The following is an 18,528-nucleotide window of genomic DNA, read 5'->3' as shown; positions in this document are numbered from 1 at the left end:
CAAAACTCCTAACAAGGCCGGTGAACTAGAGGGAGTCTGTAAGTCTTGAGAAAGTGAGCGAACCCTATCTAGAGGCCAGGAGGAGGCCCATGCAGCGAGGTGCTGTAACTAAGGCTGTGTGAGCCTGAAGAGCCCATGGTCTGGAAGACCAGAGACGAGAGTAAGATTCACATTAAGGCAGAGTGTGAAGCTCCAGTGGATTGTTTTTAAGTAGAGAAGACTGGCTAGAGAGCAACAGTGCTGCTAAAGTGAGTCAGGGGGCTTAGTATTTTTTATTGACTCTTTAGTTGTTGGAAAACCCCTGCGTGGGAATCTTTGTTTGAACTTTTCTTTTACCTGGTAATAAAAGTGGGCCAGAAAGCTCTTAAACCACAGTTCAGACTGGCACAATTCACTAAAAATACATCTACCACATGAGCTAGCCAACATACATAGTACAAAAGCATATGGTATTTGCTTATCTGAATCCAGTTAAGCACAGGAAAATTCCTTAACCCTGATGGGGAAGGGGAAGTCTCCTTGGAAACTGAAATGCATTGGATTTTTTTTCTGATATGAACCAGTTTTAAGTTTAAAAACTTTGGACTCTTGGACTTTATTTTTTTTCCAGTCTCTGTATATACCGTATGTGGATTCTCAACATTCAACTCCCCCCTTTTTTTTATATCCAGCAACTAATTTTTACTTGTATAGAAAAATAATCCACCTGCCCCCAGACACAGTTGACCAGCTCCCCTATATAAAGATGAACAAGTCCTGGATCAGCATTGAGTACTAACCTTTGCAGCTGATGTTCATGATTATTATTTTTTAAACTATGGCCCCGAACTACTGGCCTTCCATCACTAAAGTGGTTTTACAGGCTGAAGTTTTTTTCCCTTCATGCATTTTATGCATGAAGGAAAAACACCCTTTTATGGGCAGCTTCCCCTGCCAGTCCCCCTTATACATACCAGAGCCCAATGTCGATACAGAGATATGCAGGGGAGCAGCGGCTCTCCCGGCTGTCTCCCTCTTCATTGGCTCAGACATATCAGTTGGAGCCATTGGCTCCTGCTGCTGTCAATCACAGGCAGTTTGGAAGGAGGGGGCGAGGCTGAGCCCCACTCTGTGTGTCAATAGACACACAGAGTGGGGCTCTGGAGTGAGCACTCACAAGTGTCCCCATAGCTAGCCACTTGCTATGGGCGTACTCAGAAGGGGGAGGTGCCAGGGGCACCAGCAGGGGACCCAATAATTGAAGGATCGAGGCACCATTGCACAGAGCTGGTATGACATTTTTGTAATTTTTGTAATAAAAAAAAAAAACTGAGCCTTTAAAATCTCCTGCCACATTACCACATCCTTATGGGTGCATTTTTTTCTGTAGAGTCAACCCTGCAATGTGCATCAATGTTTGTGGTATATTGTGGTGCTTTGGCACTGTCAAGTTGCTGCACCTAATATTTCTGCAGCTGCTCCTCAGCTGCCAAATTTTACTTTTTTTTTGCAGGTCAATCTTGCATTGTGCCTCAAAGTTTCTGGTGGATTCTGGTTCTCATATTTCCTTGTTCTCATTAACCAGGGGGTATTTATCTGGGGGCTCCCTTATTATAAAGGGGGCTTCCATATTGATATACAGTAAGTCTCTCCCTACAAATCCTCACATCCTCTTGGGGACCAGATGTGTGGAAGAGACTCTTATCCCTAAACCGTGAGCAAGGTGCCTGGCAAGGCCACATGACTTTCAACATTGGGAAGGCACTTTTCACATTACCTCATCCAAATGTTGTGGGACAAGGGCCTCTTCCCCACATTCATTATGCAGAAAGGTGTGGGGGTTTGTGGGGGCCTTAGAAGAAACTAGTAGCCCCATTTGTTATCCTTATTATTCCTTCCCCCCAAAACACAAAGGCAAATACACACAAAGACACTTTGAAAAAAAATGTATTGAAGAAAAAAGTAAATAATGACATCTGATGTAAATACTTCATCATTTAGGTCACCCAGCAATGTTAATCCATCACCAATAACCCACCACCTGATAATGTTTACCCACCGCCATTATGATCCATTTCCCAACAATACTGCCTTAGTACTACTGAAATGTAAAAACAAACCCAGGTGTCATGGATGACAACATTGATCAAATATGGTCATGATGATTGAATTCTGCTTAAAAAATACAGTATACACTGGAAAAACAGCAACTCATAACTTGGTTTAAAAAAAAAAATCTTCATACTGCCACTTTCCAGCAATGGATCCACTCGGACTGTTGTGGTGTATTGCAGTGTCTTGCTGCATGCATATTTATTTGCCTTGCATTAGGCAGTATAATAACTTTAAATAGACTGCCATTGCATTGCAACACATATTTTAAAGACATGCATTATTGCAATGCATCACAACACATAGATGATTCACAGTGCACTGAAACATAAGTGGGTTGTGTCGCCATTCCAGGGTGCCTTGAGGTGTCATTAAAAATGAAAGGCACTGCAACCGGTTTCAGTAATTACAGTGCATTGTGGCAAAATGTGCCTTCTCTCACACATTACTGCAAAGCAGTAATGAAAATGGGTCAACATAGCTTGGGAGCAAAAAAAAAGACAGAAAACATTAATAGGTATGTTAAAATAATTTTATGATAATATTACACTGTTAATTGCTATAGACTAAATGTAAAAAAATATGATTTACCTACAATAGTAAAATAATAAGGATGAACAGCAATTAAAAGATCTGGAAGATCATTTTAATTATTCAAAAGTTACAAAGAATGTATTAAGTGCTAAAAAAAGGGAACTCTAATTTAAAAAAAGAAAAATGAAACTCAGGTTGTAAAACCTAATACGGTATAACAAATCCTTTTAAAAAATGCTGTAAATTTAATAATAGCAAAAGATAAGTTCTCAGCATATAGACTCCCCCAACAATGTAATATATTTAAGTTAATAGCTCTAAGTTCATCTCTGTTTTGGCCCCAAGGTAATCGTCCACCATGTGATGCAGACACTGCTGATGGGATGTGGAAGCTGACAGCCCTGGGCAGCGAGGACTAAAAAAATTCTGAAATGCCTCACTTAGGTGGACGCCTTCTCCAATGCTCCTCTCTTGACCAACAGAAGACTCAAAACATTTTCCATGACATTGTAACCTACTGGAGTCAGGAAAAACATTCAATAAAATCCTCTTTAATGTGTCCTCAAGAGATTCTTCTGCACTCTCTGTGGGGACGGGTTCTGAGACCTTCCCCTTATATTGGTGGTCAAGGAGGGTTGTCAACCAGTAATCATCCTCTCCTTTATGCCACATATTCTTGGGTCCTTTCGCAGGCTTTGAAGCATGAGGATGCCCATGCACCTCAAATTTGCCGAGGCTTGAGAAGCAGACTTCTCTGGGTCACTCAGGATGACAGCATCTGAAACTTTCTCCTCCCAGTCATGTACTACTCCCAATGGTCCTGGGGTTGGAAAGCCATCGCTTACAGATTGATGCACGTCTTCCTCTTCTTTGAAGCCTATGAAAGTGCCAAAATCCTCCTCCTCCTCCCCTCTCTCCTTCTGTGTGTTCAGTGACATAGGAATGATGTTGTCTGGATAAAGTGGGCCTTGAGAGGAAAGGAAGTTCTCCTCTTCCTCCTGCTGCTCTGATTCCAGTGCTCTGTCTATATTGCCACACAGAGTTTGCTCCAGCAGGAACACAACAGGGATTGTGTCACTGATGCATGCACTGTCACGGCTCACCATCCTTATGGCCTCCTCAAATGGTGACAATACAGTGCATGTATCCTTAATCATCAGCCATTGGTGTGGGGAAAAAAGCCTAGGCGGCCTTAAACCTGTCGTCATGCCGTACTCACACAGGTGCTCGTTGACGGCCCTCTGATGCATGTATAGCCACTGCAGCATTGCCAAAGTCGAGTTCCACCTGGTGGGAATGTTACAAATCAGGCGGTTTATGGGCAGGTGGAATTCCCACTGAATTTCAGCCAACCGAGCACTGGCTGTGTATGACTGCCTGAAATGGCTACATACTCTTCTGGCCAGCTTTAGCACATCTTACAACCCTGGGTACATATTTAGGAAATGCTGCACCACCAAATTGAGGACATGTGCCAGGCATGGCACATGTCAACTTTCCCTGTGTAAGGGTGGACAGAAGGTTTGAGCCATTATCGCACACCACCATTCCTGGCTCCAGCTGGCGTGGTGTGAACCACCTCTGGGCCTGTCCCTGCAGAGCTGCAAGAATCTCTGCACCGGTGTGATTCCTGTCCCCTAAACACACCAGCTGAAGTACTGCATGGCACCTTTTAGCCTGACTCATGGAATAGCCCTTTGAACGCTTAGGGGGTGCCTAATGTTCATAGGACAATTCTGCAGAGAAGGGCATGAAGGTGGCGGAGGAGGAGGAGGGGGTAGAGCTCACAGGTCTGGCATCATCACCACCAGCTGTATGGAGATGTAGGGGCACAACAAGCTGCAGCACCGAGCCCTGTCCGGCATCCTTTCGAGTTACAAGCAGCACTACCCAGTGTGCTGTGAACGAAATATATCATCCCTGCCCATGCTTGCTGGACCACGTGTCAGCAGTAAGGTGGATTTTACAGCTGACTGCCTTGCCCATTGATGCCAGCACATTCTCTTCCATGTGATGGTAGAGAGATGAAAAGGCCTTACGTGAAAAGTAGTAGCGACTGAGAACCTGCCATTGTCGTACAGCACATTGTGCGAATTCACAGAAGGGGCAGAATCCACCAGGCTGAAAGGCAGAAGTTGGAGAGCCAATGGCTTTGACAAGTTTGCTTTTATACGCTGGGCATGTGGGTGGAAGGGATTGTATTTTTTTTTTGATACAGCAGATGGGGCAGAGAAATTTGCCGGCTACAGTCTACAGCTGGTGGTGTGCTGCTGGCAGATGTGCTGCTAGGACCTGGGACACCCTGTGCTATAACATCATCCCTGTCAGTGGAGGCTGCTGAGAGGTAATGACTCGGTATAGCAAGGGCAGACTGAAGTGGGTAAGGAGGAGGAGGGACAGATTTGTGCCCCTTTTGTGTGGCTTTTAGGTACTCTTGCCAAGGGCTAAGTGGTTGGACGTTAAATGCCTTGTTAAACATGTGGTACCCCTATGCTCACTGAATGTAACGCAAAGGCTGACACAACTATATACACTTCTGAGAACATATTACACACCTCACAGGTTACTGGGACTGCTCTGGTCAAATATACGGGACTGCTCTGGTCACATAACTCAGCTGACTTCTCCATGGCTGATGTTGGGGCTATGGCAGGAATAGATGTGGACAAGGAGGCAGGTTTATCCACTCTGGCAACTGCAGGGGACTGCACACTTGTCTCTGCTTGTGTGACAGAGGATGAGGAAGTTTTAGTAAGCCAGTCCACCACTTCCTCTGCATGCTGTGGCTAGATAGCACAGGCAAACCCTCTAAACAAAGGAAATTATGCCCTGCCCAAGGACTGACCACCACGTCCACCTTTGCCTGTGGACGCATTTGTTGCTGCCATCCTCACAGTGCCAAGGGAACATCTGCCTCTCCTTGTCTTCCCAGACATTATTGTGAGGGGGGTGGTGCTCATAAGCAAATGTAAAAAAGAAGTGGAAATCTGCACGTAGATGCACTTTAACCAATGTAAAGTGGTGTTTGGTGCACTTTAATTTGAGTACTCACACTACACAGACCCACTCCACGGATACACTATCATATACTGCAATATAATGCACCAAACGTACAGTGGCACACAGAACTATATGGCATTAAACTTGCAGTAACGCGCACAGAAGTACATGGCGTTAAACTTGCACTAACGTCCACAGAAGTAAATGGCGTTAAACTTGCACTAACATACACAGAAGTAAATGGCGTTAAACTTGCAGGAATGCACAAAACGATATGGCTTTAAACTGGCAGTAACGCACACAGAACTATATGGTGTTAAACTGGCAGTAATGCACAAAACTATGTGGGTTTAACTTGCAGTAACGCACACAGAAGTAAATGGCATTAAACTTGCAGTAATGTACAAAACTATATGGTGTTAAACTGGCAGTAATGCAAAAAATTATATGACGTTAAACTGGCAGTAATGCACACAGAACTATATGGTGTTAAACTGGCAGTAAAGCACACTGAAGTAAATGGCGTTAAACTTGTAGTAATGCACAAAACTATATGGCGTTAAACTGGCAGCTACGCACACATAGTGAAAATACACATAATGTATTTCTGTGTCCAGGAGTCAAAGGTGTTGTGTACAGCCGTGGGCAGCGGCCTGTACAAATCAATGACAGGTTGACAGACTAGAACAGAAAGAAATTGGGTATCTGGGACCATAAAGGTGCTGAAACCTCCTTGTGACAACCCCTGCATCAAGATGGAATGTTTCCTCTATAATAATATATGTATGCACTCACAGACTCCGATAACATACACCAAAAATACATAGATGAGGCATCGTTCAACGCATTTCGCTTGATAGCTTCCAAAGTTGTTGACTGGCTGATGGGACTGCCACAACGAGACTCAGTGAGACAGAGACATCACACCTGGTTACTTGTACCACCTTCTCCATACTGCATCACCTTATGGCCAGCTTCCACTGGTAGGAGTACTACACTCCAGCCAGCAGAGTTCTTGTAGTGGTTGTACATATGCCTAGCTTCCTGCATTGTTGATGCCACTTGTGGCCCGATCTCTGACCACACACCTCCAGACCCTGTCTTTGACCTTATCCACCAGTCCAGGAGCCAACATCCATCTCTCCCTGGTTTTAATCAGCAAGCAGCTCTCCCACACTGAGAGAATGGATACCTTAGCCGGAGCGAGTGAGAAAGGTCAACCATCTAAATCACCATCCCCATTGTGATCATCTGCAAATTTTAAAGGCCCTGGCTGGGTTGTAAGCCATCTGTTTTTATTGTTTGCTGTCTGGTAAGCCTAATCTACAACTACGGTGGTCAGGCACTTCACCTTGTTTATGTGTGCACACCAGGGTGTTTGCAAGATTTTAAGTGCTTCCACTGGATGTTCATAACCTTTTGGACATACTTCTCTTTTTTTAGCGCAGCTTTCTTATTATATATTGGTCACATATCCCGCCATATTGCACTGCAACAAAAGAGAAGATAAATAATATATCTCTACCAAAGAAACCTCATATAGTGCATCAACTGATCCATAGTATGTCACATACCTAGGAGAAATCTCCCTGGCACATTCTCAAAAAACAGCAGAAGCAGTATGCAGATTCCAATTGCTGAGATGGTTAACAAGATAGATCTGGGATAATATAAGACAGGCATAAAAATAAAAGCCTAACTCCCTCTCCTAGTAGTTACACATGCCATATCCACTAAACAATCTCAAAAATTGTTGCAGTTTACCTTAATGATGGCAGGAAATGTCAAAGACCAACCACAAATGCTCTTTCCTTGATTACAAACAGCGGCCCTTGTGGAGAGTAATCTCCAAATGAGGATCCAGAAATGTTTGCTACTGACAGCACCCTTAAGGGGGGTGGATTGGCGCCAAAAACTGCTTTCCTATCTCATCAGGGCTCAGCTAGATCAGCTGTGTGGTAACAAGTATAAGCGCAACAACTCAGAAGTCATACATATCCCAAGGCGGATCTGTTGATAAAATGAATGTTCTATAATAGAACTATAGTTTGTCCACATAGCATACACAGACTAAAAAAGTCTACGTAAAGGTGCTGGAGGGGGTAAAAAATGTCCAAAGGATGCAAGCAGGGCTGCCGTCATGATAGGATAGAAACCATATTCCAGGGGCTGTGAAAAAAACACAAGTGGAGAGGCGCCTCTGGGTGCAGTAGTTTTTTTAACAAACAGCTTTAATTACGTAATAAGATCAACTCACATTTGGATGGAAGTTACAAGCATGGTATAAATATATGTAGATTCCCTGCTGATAGTAGCTGATAGCAGTGGCTCTTCCGACAGATATATTCGCCGGCTCTGGAAGGCGGCCTCAGAACAAGGCGTGAAGCACAGGGAATGGCTGGCTGCAGGAGGATGACGTCATCAAAAGTGGACGCGTTTCGTGAGCGTACGCACTTGGATGTATTTGCAAGTCATGCTCCTTTCTCTACAGACATAATAGGAATACCATGAAGGGCCATTAATAAAAGAATAGGGAGGATACATGGGCGGGACCAAATAATTAAAAACGAAACTAAAATATATATACACGCAGCTCTGGACATATTAAAAAACACACATATGTCCTAAAAAATAGGCAGAAATGGAATATTATAATTATAAGATATATAATATGCGTGTATATATAGCTGGAGATGAAACTACTTAATAGTGCAGTATAAGTCATGTTAATAAGGTAAATAAAAAGGTAAATAAAAAGGAAAGCTGGAAGTGAGAAATGCGGTATACACTAAATGATGTAAATGAATAATGCATCATTCAGAACGTCTGTGCAGGGCCGGTACAAGGGGTGGGCGAGAGGGGCAGGTGCCCTGGGCAGAGTGTGAGGGGGGGGATTTCTCCCCCTCCCTCTGCTCGCTGACTCTGAGCATAATATGAGAGCCGCTCGCATTTCCACGGCCGCCCGATCTGCTCCCTCCCCCTCATTGGCAGGGAGGAGAGCGACTTCAGGAGGGATTGAACCAGCAGGGGAGGGCGGACAAGCCTTCCATTATCTTGGTAACTGTGAAGAAACAGACTGATTTCTCCTGTCCGTAGGACAGGAGAATCAGTCTGTAAATTGTGAGACTGGTGACTGCAGCTCTGTAGTGTCTGTGACACTTACACAGCCCAGCGAACACATCACCTCCCCCCATCATTGACGGGAGATCAGGGAGGAATACAGCTCCTCCTCCTCCTCCCACCTCTGCTCCTCCAGTGACTTCCCGCCCCGCCCACACTATCCCTGACGTGCAGATGTATCTGAAGTGAGGGGATGTGTGGGCGGGAGATATGAAAACAGCGGCTGCAGATTCCTCTGTGTGCCAAAGATGCCGAATCTTCCAGCCTGGACCCGGGTGAGTGCACGCTGCAGTACACAGTGATCACTGAGCTGTCCTTATCTCCATCCCCCATCTCTCTCCCCCCTCATGTTCTTTCAAGACATTCACTAACTTTCACTTTCAGTTAGACAATAGATGGTACAAATTTATTTCCAGCAACCACAGATTGCAGGAAAGAAATTTACACAATTCCCCTGTCAGCACAGTCAGTGCTGACAGCGGAATCCCTTCTGCTGAGCAATTGTATTGTCCCGACAGTGATTATCACTAGCAGATATAGCAACCGCTAGTGATAATCATAAGAGAATCCGGCAGGGCTGCTTGTACCCAATTTGATCGATCAACTTGGTACATTCAGGCTGCCCATTAATGGTTCAAATCTCAGCCAGTTCTCACTGAAACAGCCGAGATTTAACCACTTGCTTACTAGGCACCTAAACCCCCCTCCTATCCAGACCAATTCTCAGCTTTCAGCGCTGTCGCACTTTGAATGACAATTACGCGGTCATACAACACTGTACCCAAATGAAATTTTTATCATTTTTTCCCCACAAATAGAGCTTTCTTTTGGTGGTATTTGATCACCTCTGTGGTTTTTATTTATTGTTAAAAAAATGTAAAAAGACCGAATTAAAAAAAAAAAATGTTATTGTATTTTGTTATAAAATTTTTTTTACACTGATAGGCAGCACTGCTAGGTGGCATTGATAGGTGGCACTTGTGGACATTGATAGGTGGCACTCATGGGCATAGGTAGGTGGCAATGGCAGGTGGCACAGATGAGGCATAATTGCCTCTCCCTCTTCGGGACCGATGTCCCTTGCAGATGAGCCGGTGATCAGCTTTTTTTTCAGCTGACAGCGTGAGGAGAAAAAAAAAACGATCACAGAGCTTTTGTTTTGATCATGTGATCAGCTGTCATTGGCTGCAGCTGATCACATTGTAAGGGGCCGGGACTCAGTGACTCAGTGATCACAGCACGCACAGGGAACGTGCACTCCCAGAAATTCAGGTCCGCGCTGTGGCCATCATTCGGCTATAGCGTGGATGTCAAGAGGTTAAACTATCTTAGTCTTAGCTCTTTGTCCAAAACTGTCTCCTGTCATTTTTACTTTTTTGACACTTTTTTGGTGAATGGGCAGGGGTACAATGTACCCCATACCCATTCACATAGGGGGGGCATGATCTGGGGGGCCCCCTTGTTAAAGGGGGCTTCCAGATTCTGATAAGCCCCCCACCCACAGACCCCCACAACCACCGGGCAAGGGTTGTGGGGATGAGGCCCTTGTCCACATCAACATACAGTGCCTTGCAAAAGTATTCACCCCCTTGGCATTTTTCTTGTTTTGTTGCCTCACAACCTGGAATTAACATGGATTGTTTGAGGATTTGCATCATTTAATTTACAGAACAAGCCCACAACTTTTTTTATTGAGAAGCAAACAACAAAAAGGACAAAATAACAGAAAAAGTCAATGTGCATAACTATTCACCCCCCTAAAGTCAATACTTTGTAGAGCCACCTTTTGCGGCTATCACAGCTCCAAGTCGCTTTGGATAAGTCTCTATGAGCTTGCCACATCTTACCATTGGGATTTTCACCCATTCCTCCTTGCAAAACTGCTCCAGCTCCTTCAAGTTGGATGGTTTGCCCTAGTAAACAGCAATCTTTAAGTCTGACCACAGATTTTCTATTGGATTGAGGTCTGGGCTTTGACTAGGCCATTCCAACACATTTACATGTTTCCCCTTAAACCACTCAAGTGTTACTTTAGCAGTGTGTTTGGGGTCATTGTCCTGCTGGAAGGGGAACCTCCGTCCAAGCCTCAAATGACACACAGAGTGATACAGGTTTTGCTCAAGAATATACCTGTATTTAGCACCATCCATCTTTCCCTCAACTCTGACCAGTTTCCCAGTCCCGACTGCTAAAAAACACCCTCACAGCATGATGCTGCCACCACCATGTTTCACTGTGGGGATGGTGTTCCTTGGGTGATGTGATGTGTTGGGTTTGTGCCAGACATAGCCTTTTCGTCTTCGCCTTTTTAGTCTCATCAGACCAGAGCACCTTCCTCCATACATTTTGGGAGTCTCCAACATGCATTTTCGCAAACTCAAAATGTACCATTTTGTTTTTTGCTGAAAGTAATGGCTTTCTTCTGGCCACTCTGCCATAAAGCCCAACTCTATGGAACGTACGGCTTATTGTCGTCCTATGTACAGATACTCCAGTCTCTGCTGTGGAACTCTGCAGCTCCTCCAGGGTTACTTTAGATTTCTGTGCTGCCTCTCTGATTAATGCCCTCCTTGCCCGGTCCGCGAGTTTTGGTGTGCGGCCGTCTCTTGGCAGGTTTGCTGTTGTGCCATGTTCTTTCCATTTGGTTATGATAGATTTGATTGTGCTCCTAGGGATCATCAAAGATTTGGATTTTTTTTACAACCTAACCCTGACTTGTATGTCTCAACAACATTGTCCCTCACTTGTTTGGAGAGCCATGGTCTTCATGGCAGTGTTTGGTTAGTGGTGCCTCTTGCTTAGGTGTTGCAGCCTCTGGGGCCTTTCAAAAAAGTGTGTATATGTAATGACAGATCATGTGACACTTAGATTGCACACAGGTGTACATAATTTCACTAATTATGTGACTTCTGAAGGTAATTGGTTGCACCAGAGCTTTTTATGGGCTTCATAACAAAGGAGGTGAATACATACGCACATGCCAATTATCAGTTTTTTATTTCTGAAAAATTGTTTTATGTATATATTTTTCTAATTTTACTTCACCAACTTAGACTATTGTGTTCTGATCTATCACATAGAATTCAGATTAAAAAAACAACTAAAGGCTGTAATTTAACAAAATACCGTATTTATCGGCGTATAACACGCACCGGCGTATAACACGCACCCCAAGTTTAGGAGGGAATTTTAAGGAAAAAAACTTTTAGGAGGGAAGTTGAAGGGAAAAAAACTTACATTTAAATGTCCATCATTGCAGCCTTCTCAGTGCAGCCTTGCCCCAGTGCAGCCATGTTAGTGCAGCCTTGTCAGTGCAGCCTTGTTAGTGCAGCCTTGTCAGTGCAGCCTTGTCAGTGCAGCCTTCCCCAGTGCAGCCTTGTCAGTGCAGCCTTCCCCAGTGCAGCCTTCCCCAGTGCAGCCTTGCCCCAGTGCAGCCTTGTTAGTGCAGCCTTGGCAGTGCAGCCTTCCCCAGTGCAGCCTTGCCCCAGTGCAGCCTTGTCAGTGCAGCCTTCCCCAGTGCAGCCTTGCCCCAGTGCAGCCTTGTCAGTGCAGCCTTCCCCAGTGCAGCCTGGTCAGTGCAGCCTTCCCCAGTGCAGCCTTGTCAGTGCAGCCTTGCCCCAGTGCAGCCTTCAATCCTGTGATCCCCTGCCATCCTGGGCTTCAAAATCGCTGACCGCGATTTGAAAATGGCGCCGCCGGCACTGAAATACACAAAGGCAGTCCTCGGCTCTTCTCGGCGGCTCTCATTCACTTTCGGCTCCACTCATAGTCCCGCCCGGGATGGGCGTGACTGTGAGCGGAGCTATCTGAACCTAGCCGAGTACACTCGGCTAGGTTCGGGCGGCGCTCGAGTGAAGCCGAAAGTGGCCTGAGAAGAGCCGAAGACCGGCTCTGTGTATTTCGACGCCAGGGGCGCCATTTTCAAATCGCGGTCGGCGATTTTGAAGATCTGGCAGCTCAGGATCGCAGGGGATCGGCGTATAACACGCACCCGCGATTTTCCCCTGATTTTAAGGGGAAAAAAGTGCGTGTTATAAGCCGATAAATACGGTAGGTAAAAAGCCAAGGGGGATGAATACTTTTGCAAGGCGCTGTAAAGTAAACATATAAAAGAACTATATGTATATAGGGAAATATAATCAATAGAGAATTAAATAGACAAGATGGGGGTACCATCAATATAAATGTGAATAAGAGGGAGGGAAGGGTTGGGATTCAGACTACCCATATTAGAAATCATTGATAAAGCAATTAAGATTGAACTCAAATATTGAGTTTGACCTTAATTGCTTTATCAATGATTTTTAATATGGGTAGTCTGAACCCCAACCCTTCCCTCCCTCTTATTCACATCTATATTGATGGTACCCCCTCTTGTGTATTTTATGCTCTATTGATTATATTTTCCTATATACATATAGTTCTTTTATATGTTTACTTGCTGTGTTTAATATTTAGCATTTTTTGCCCATAACGATATGTCTCTGTAGTAGTTTTAACATATTTATCTTATATGTTCTTCATTCATCTAATATGTTACTGCCATCACTTCCAGTGTCCCCGTTTATTCCTTTTCTGGGCATTTAATATTATTTATTTATTTAGAGCAATAAATACACACTTTTTTTGGTCGTGCTGAATTTTTTATTTTAGTGGTTTATGTTTACAGATCATTTTCTTTTGTATAGTTTTTAATATATTTGGTCTTAGATTTGGTATTATTTACATCCCTAGCTAGCTGCTTTGCCTAAAGATCATTTATCCAATGTCCATTAGCATGTTGAGAATGGTAGACCACAAAAGTTTGGCCGTACTGTTAGGTTGTAAGAAATATCTACAGGAAAATGGCCATGTCACCATTCATTTAACATTACATTACAAGAAAATGCCCGCTTATGATTAGACTGTAACATATATCCATAGGAAAATGGCCGCCATACAAATTAACATTGGACTACCAGAAAATGGCCGCTGATTGAATTACATACTAAAGCCTCGTACAAACGATTGGAGCGTTGGCCCAAACTTGTCTTGCATACACATGGCCACGCAATAGTTGGCCAATAATTATGAACATAGTGATGTACTAGGTGTACTACGAGCCTATAAAAAGGAAGTTCAATAGTAATGTGCCACCCTTTGGGCTCCTTCTGCTAATCTCGTGTTAGTAGAAGTTTGGTGAGTGTCAATTCAAGCTTTTCAGCTCATGCTTGTCAGTTCGTTTCTATTTTTTAGTGCGTGCTTGTCAGTTAGTTTCTGATTTTCAGGTCGTGCTTGTCAGGTCCTTTCTGATTTTCAGTGTGTGCTTGTCAGTTCGTTTCTGAATGGCTGTTTGTCTACTAGCCATGTGGTGTTCTCGTCGGAGAACTCGTGCTATTATTGGGCTTGGAGTTATTGCTTTGATCCAAGTCCAGTCCAGGAACAGGAGGATTTCTTGGACCAAGAATTGGTTGCTTAATCGTGACCAATTCTGTCATATGCCTTTGCTGCGGGAGCTCCAGGAGAATAATCCTAAAGATTTCCAGGAATTATCTCTGGATGACGAACCCCTGCTTTCACCGTCTATTGCCATTACTTCCCCTCATATTAGTAATCAGAACACATGTATGCGGCAAGCCATTACTCCTGAGCAAAGGCTCATCGCCACCTTGCGGTACTTGGTGACGGGGAGAAGTCTCCAGGATCTGAAATTCCCAACTGGGATCTCCCCTCAGGCTCTGGGAATCATTATTCCAGAAACCTAAAAAAGAAAAGAAAGGAATACTTGCTAGGTATCCCTGGGTCGGACTTTTAAGGCATACGAAACAATAGCGAAGTATAAAGAAATAACAATGTTTATTAAACAAATACAATATATGAATAGAGCTTTCAAAGAATTAAAAATCATATATAATGGTACAAAGTATACAATGAGCCCTTGAGTGCCAACGCGTTTCACTGTTAGGCTTCTTCAGGACGCAATCAAGGTTTCAAACGATAACAGAGGAGAGAACGGATCTCACTGTCTAGAATAGAAAATATTCATTTTAAAATTTTTGATAATCATAACATACACATTACATATTAACACACACCAATCTGTCCATGGAAAAGCATTAAGACAAAAAAAGAGAGAAATTGGTAATCTTGGTAATTATATATATCTATCAGAATTACCTTACAGGAGAGTGAACCTCATATGCAAGTATCCAGATAATATGGGTATTCACTGATACTTCCTATGGTCTACATACAGATGACAACGGCCAAATCTGACGATCCCTAAAAAATTAAAAATCACACCATAAAGTAAATATAAATATACCTAATCTATCCAAGGAAAAAAAAACTGAGATAAAGACTAGAACCCTAAAAGACCAAAAAGCAGGTACCTGCTAATATACGTAGATCAAAAGTAATCAAATGGTTTCCAAGCAGGGGCACAACACTGTCCTAAGGGATAATCCGCGACCGGTAACCAACAATGGAGGGTGCTCGAACAACAAAGCCAAGCTACCTTGATGATCCCCGCATAAAGATTCCTGTACCTAGACAGGTAATAAAATCCCTATATGGTAGTCTATAATGAAAATAACAAAGCAAAACAAAATACTACATTACAAAATATATCAAAGTAAACATTTAAGGAATTAAAAAAGGGAGAAAAAAAACACAATAGCTTACATCAAAAATCGACAGGTATCAAATGGCCCCTGGGAGACAGCCAAACGCCAGTCATGGGAATTGTTTGAAAATGGGGTCTATTTATAGTCCCTGGTGGATTTGCGACAAAAAATATAACAGGACGCAATTGAACATAAGCCGATGATGACGTCATATAACGGCGCAAAGAAGAAAATGGAGCCAAACAGTGAACACGTTCTGTCACGCCCACGACATCATCAATAGAGGTTGCCGCTGAGTGCGTGGATAATACCCAACACCGTCCATGTACATGGCCATGCCCATTCCTATAGGGAAATGATATCGGCAAAGGGAACTGCGGCATAATACACCACGAGAAAGTGTCAGCAAAGCAAGTACAAGTACTAATAAGACGACACAGGGATAGAATTAAGAAAAGACATAAGAAAACAAAACAAAAGACATGAAACCAAAATATCAGGACGAATCCCATGGACAGATGGCAACCATTAAAATAAATTGAAGGCTCATATGTCATACATCAAAAAAATACTACCTTACTAATTACATTCTATTGTTTGGGGGTATATAGTCAAACATTATCACATAAGAAAAACTGTTTTTAATGGCATACATTACTCATGTTCATAAGATGTCTTATTGACCCTCTACGGGATTTGTATCATAGCAACATCACTGTAAAAAAAAAAAAAAAAAAAAAACACAGAGTCATGGTTATAGAAAAGGTTTACAGCTTAACATATCATTCAAACCTGGGTAGGTAGTTATATACCCATTATATACCCATTGAGTCTCCCGTTGAATGACCCTTTGGTCAAAGTTACCCCCTCGAGGATTCTGATAGACATGATCGAGGGCGGCAAATTTAAACACCTGAGGGTGATATTTGTGTCTAAAAGCCACATGGTGATTGATGGTAGTATTCAGAAGGCCATTAGTAGCATAATAAACATGGTCCTTCATCCTCTTCCAAAATGGCCTTATCGTTTTGCCAACGTAAAAAGCTCCACATTGGCAAAAGATAATATATATAACTCCTCTCATCTGGCATGAAATATGATGCCGTATGGGGTGAGTGTCACCATTAGGAAGCAGGATAGGAGAACCTTCCATTAGAAGATGACAAAAATCACAGGTTCCACAACAGAACAGTCCTGGTTGATCCTGTTGTTTAGTCTCAGATTTATGGTATTGACTGTACTAAATGATCTCTAATGGAACCTGACCACCGAAATGTAATTTCAGGTTTAGATCACTGGTATTTAGCAAGCATGGGATCTGCTAATAAAATATGCCAGTGTTTCTAGATGATGGAACGTACTCTTTGATGTTGCTCGGAGTAGGTAGTAATGAATCTGACTGTGTCAGAGTCAGTCTTTTTTTTGGTCCCGGGAACAAAGCTACATTCCTTGGTCTACCTTGGGCTTTTTTAAAAGCCTTTTTTAGGCAGGTCCTGCTATATCCCCTGGCTATCAGCCGTTCATACAGGAGGTCAGCTTAAAGTTTAAAAGAAACATCATTGGAACAGTTTCGCCTCAATCGTAAGTATTGGCCAAAGGGAATGCTTTGGACCAATGAGCGTGGATGTGCGCTTGTAACGCATGTAAAATCGTATTCCCAGCAGTGGGATTACAGTATAATGATGTATTGATAACACTATTAGTGTCAATACTAATGGTAATATCGAGGTATGCAATAGACTTCATACTGGACTGCATTGTAAACTTAAGATTGTAGCTGTTTCTACTTAGCATTTCCATAAACTGATCCAATGCCTCTACTGGTCCCCCCATTGTAGGACATTTGAAAGGAGATCCACATGTTCATCACTGGAGAACAGATCACGTTCCCACCCCCCAAGTACAAGTTAGCATAAGAGGGCGCACAACATGTGCCCATAGCGACACCCTGTACCTGGAGGAAGTGGAACTCGTCGAATGAAAAAACATTCTCGGTAAGAATGTGAGATAGGAGTTGTAGCACAAAAGTATTCAGGCCATGGAATTTAGGGCCTCTTTCCCCCAGGAATCTGGAAATGACCTCTATCCCATGATCATGTGGGATGGATGAATATAAGGCCTCAATATCGATGGCACCAGTATGCACCCAGGGGGCACACTTAGGCCATCCATCTTCTTAAGAAGGTCTGAGGTATCCTTGATGTATGAGGGTAACGCCGTTACATGCAGACTAAGATTTTCGTCCACAAATTTGCTCGCTCTTTCAGTCTTAGAGCCCACTCCTGAGACAATAGGGCATCCTGGAGGGTGTCTAAGGTTTTTATGTGTTTTAGGGAGGGAGTAAAAAGTGGGAGTTTTGGGGTAGGGAACTCATATACCCTCAAAAATGTCCTTGGTGATCAAGCCGTCTGCATAGGTGGAAAATGGTATCATTATACTGTTGATTTAATCCGACAATCATATTCTCAGATGTTGGTTTGTACCACAATCTATTTATCAATATGTCCCAACACATATTCCTGTATTGGAGTTCATCCATTACTACCACATTTCCGCCCTTGTCCCAGGGCTTGATGACCAGGTGATAATTCTTACTGCAATTGCTAAGTGCAATCCCGTGTGCCTGACTGAGATTATGACCTCCCAATTTAGGAAAAACAGATCGTTCAATTTCCCCAGTAGTCTGGGTAAGGAAAGTCCAAATATTGAATTCGTATGCAAGGAGGGGAATTGCATGGATCTCTTTTTAACTTCATTCCCTAGAGATTTGATTTCATTCTGATATTGAGCCATTTGGACCCGAAGGCCCAAAGCCTCATCCGATTCATAATGATCTTCCTGTGTTTTATTGCCCTCATTCTCCCCCAGAAGAGTAGTAAGTTTCTTAGTGCTCAGAATTCTGCCACTGTAAAGTCCTTTCAAATCTCTTGATTAGAAAAATCAACTTGTTAATCTCGTCTATCATTATCAAATATAAATTTGTAGGTCAACTTCCTGGCAAATAGGTAAAGATCCATAATAGTATCAAATTTATTGCATGGAGTTGGGACAAAAATTCAGACCGAGATGTAATAACTCAATCTCTGTTTTACTCAAAGGATATGTCGACAGGTTGATGACTTCCAAATTGGAATTAGTTACAATGGATTCCATTGTAACTGGGATATGGGGGGACAAG

Source organism: Aquarana catesbeiana, linkage group LG06 (assembly GCF_042186555.1).
Source record: "Aquarana catesbeiana isolate 2022-GZ linkage group LG06, ASM4218655v1, whole genome shotgun sequence".
Lineage (NCBI taxonomy): Eukaryota > Metazoa > Chordata > Amphibia > Anura > Ranidae > Aquarana > Aquarana catesbeiana.
Note: the sequence above shows the minus strand (reverse complement) of the source record.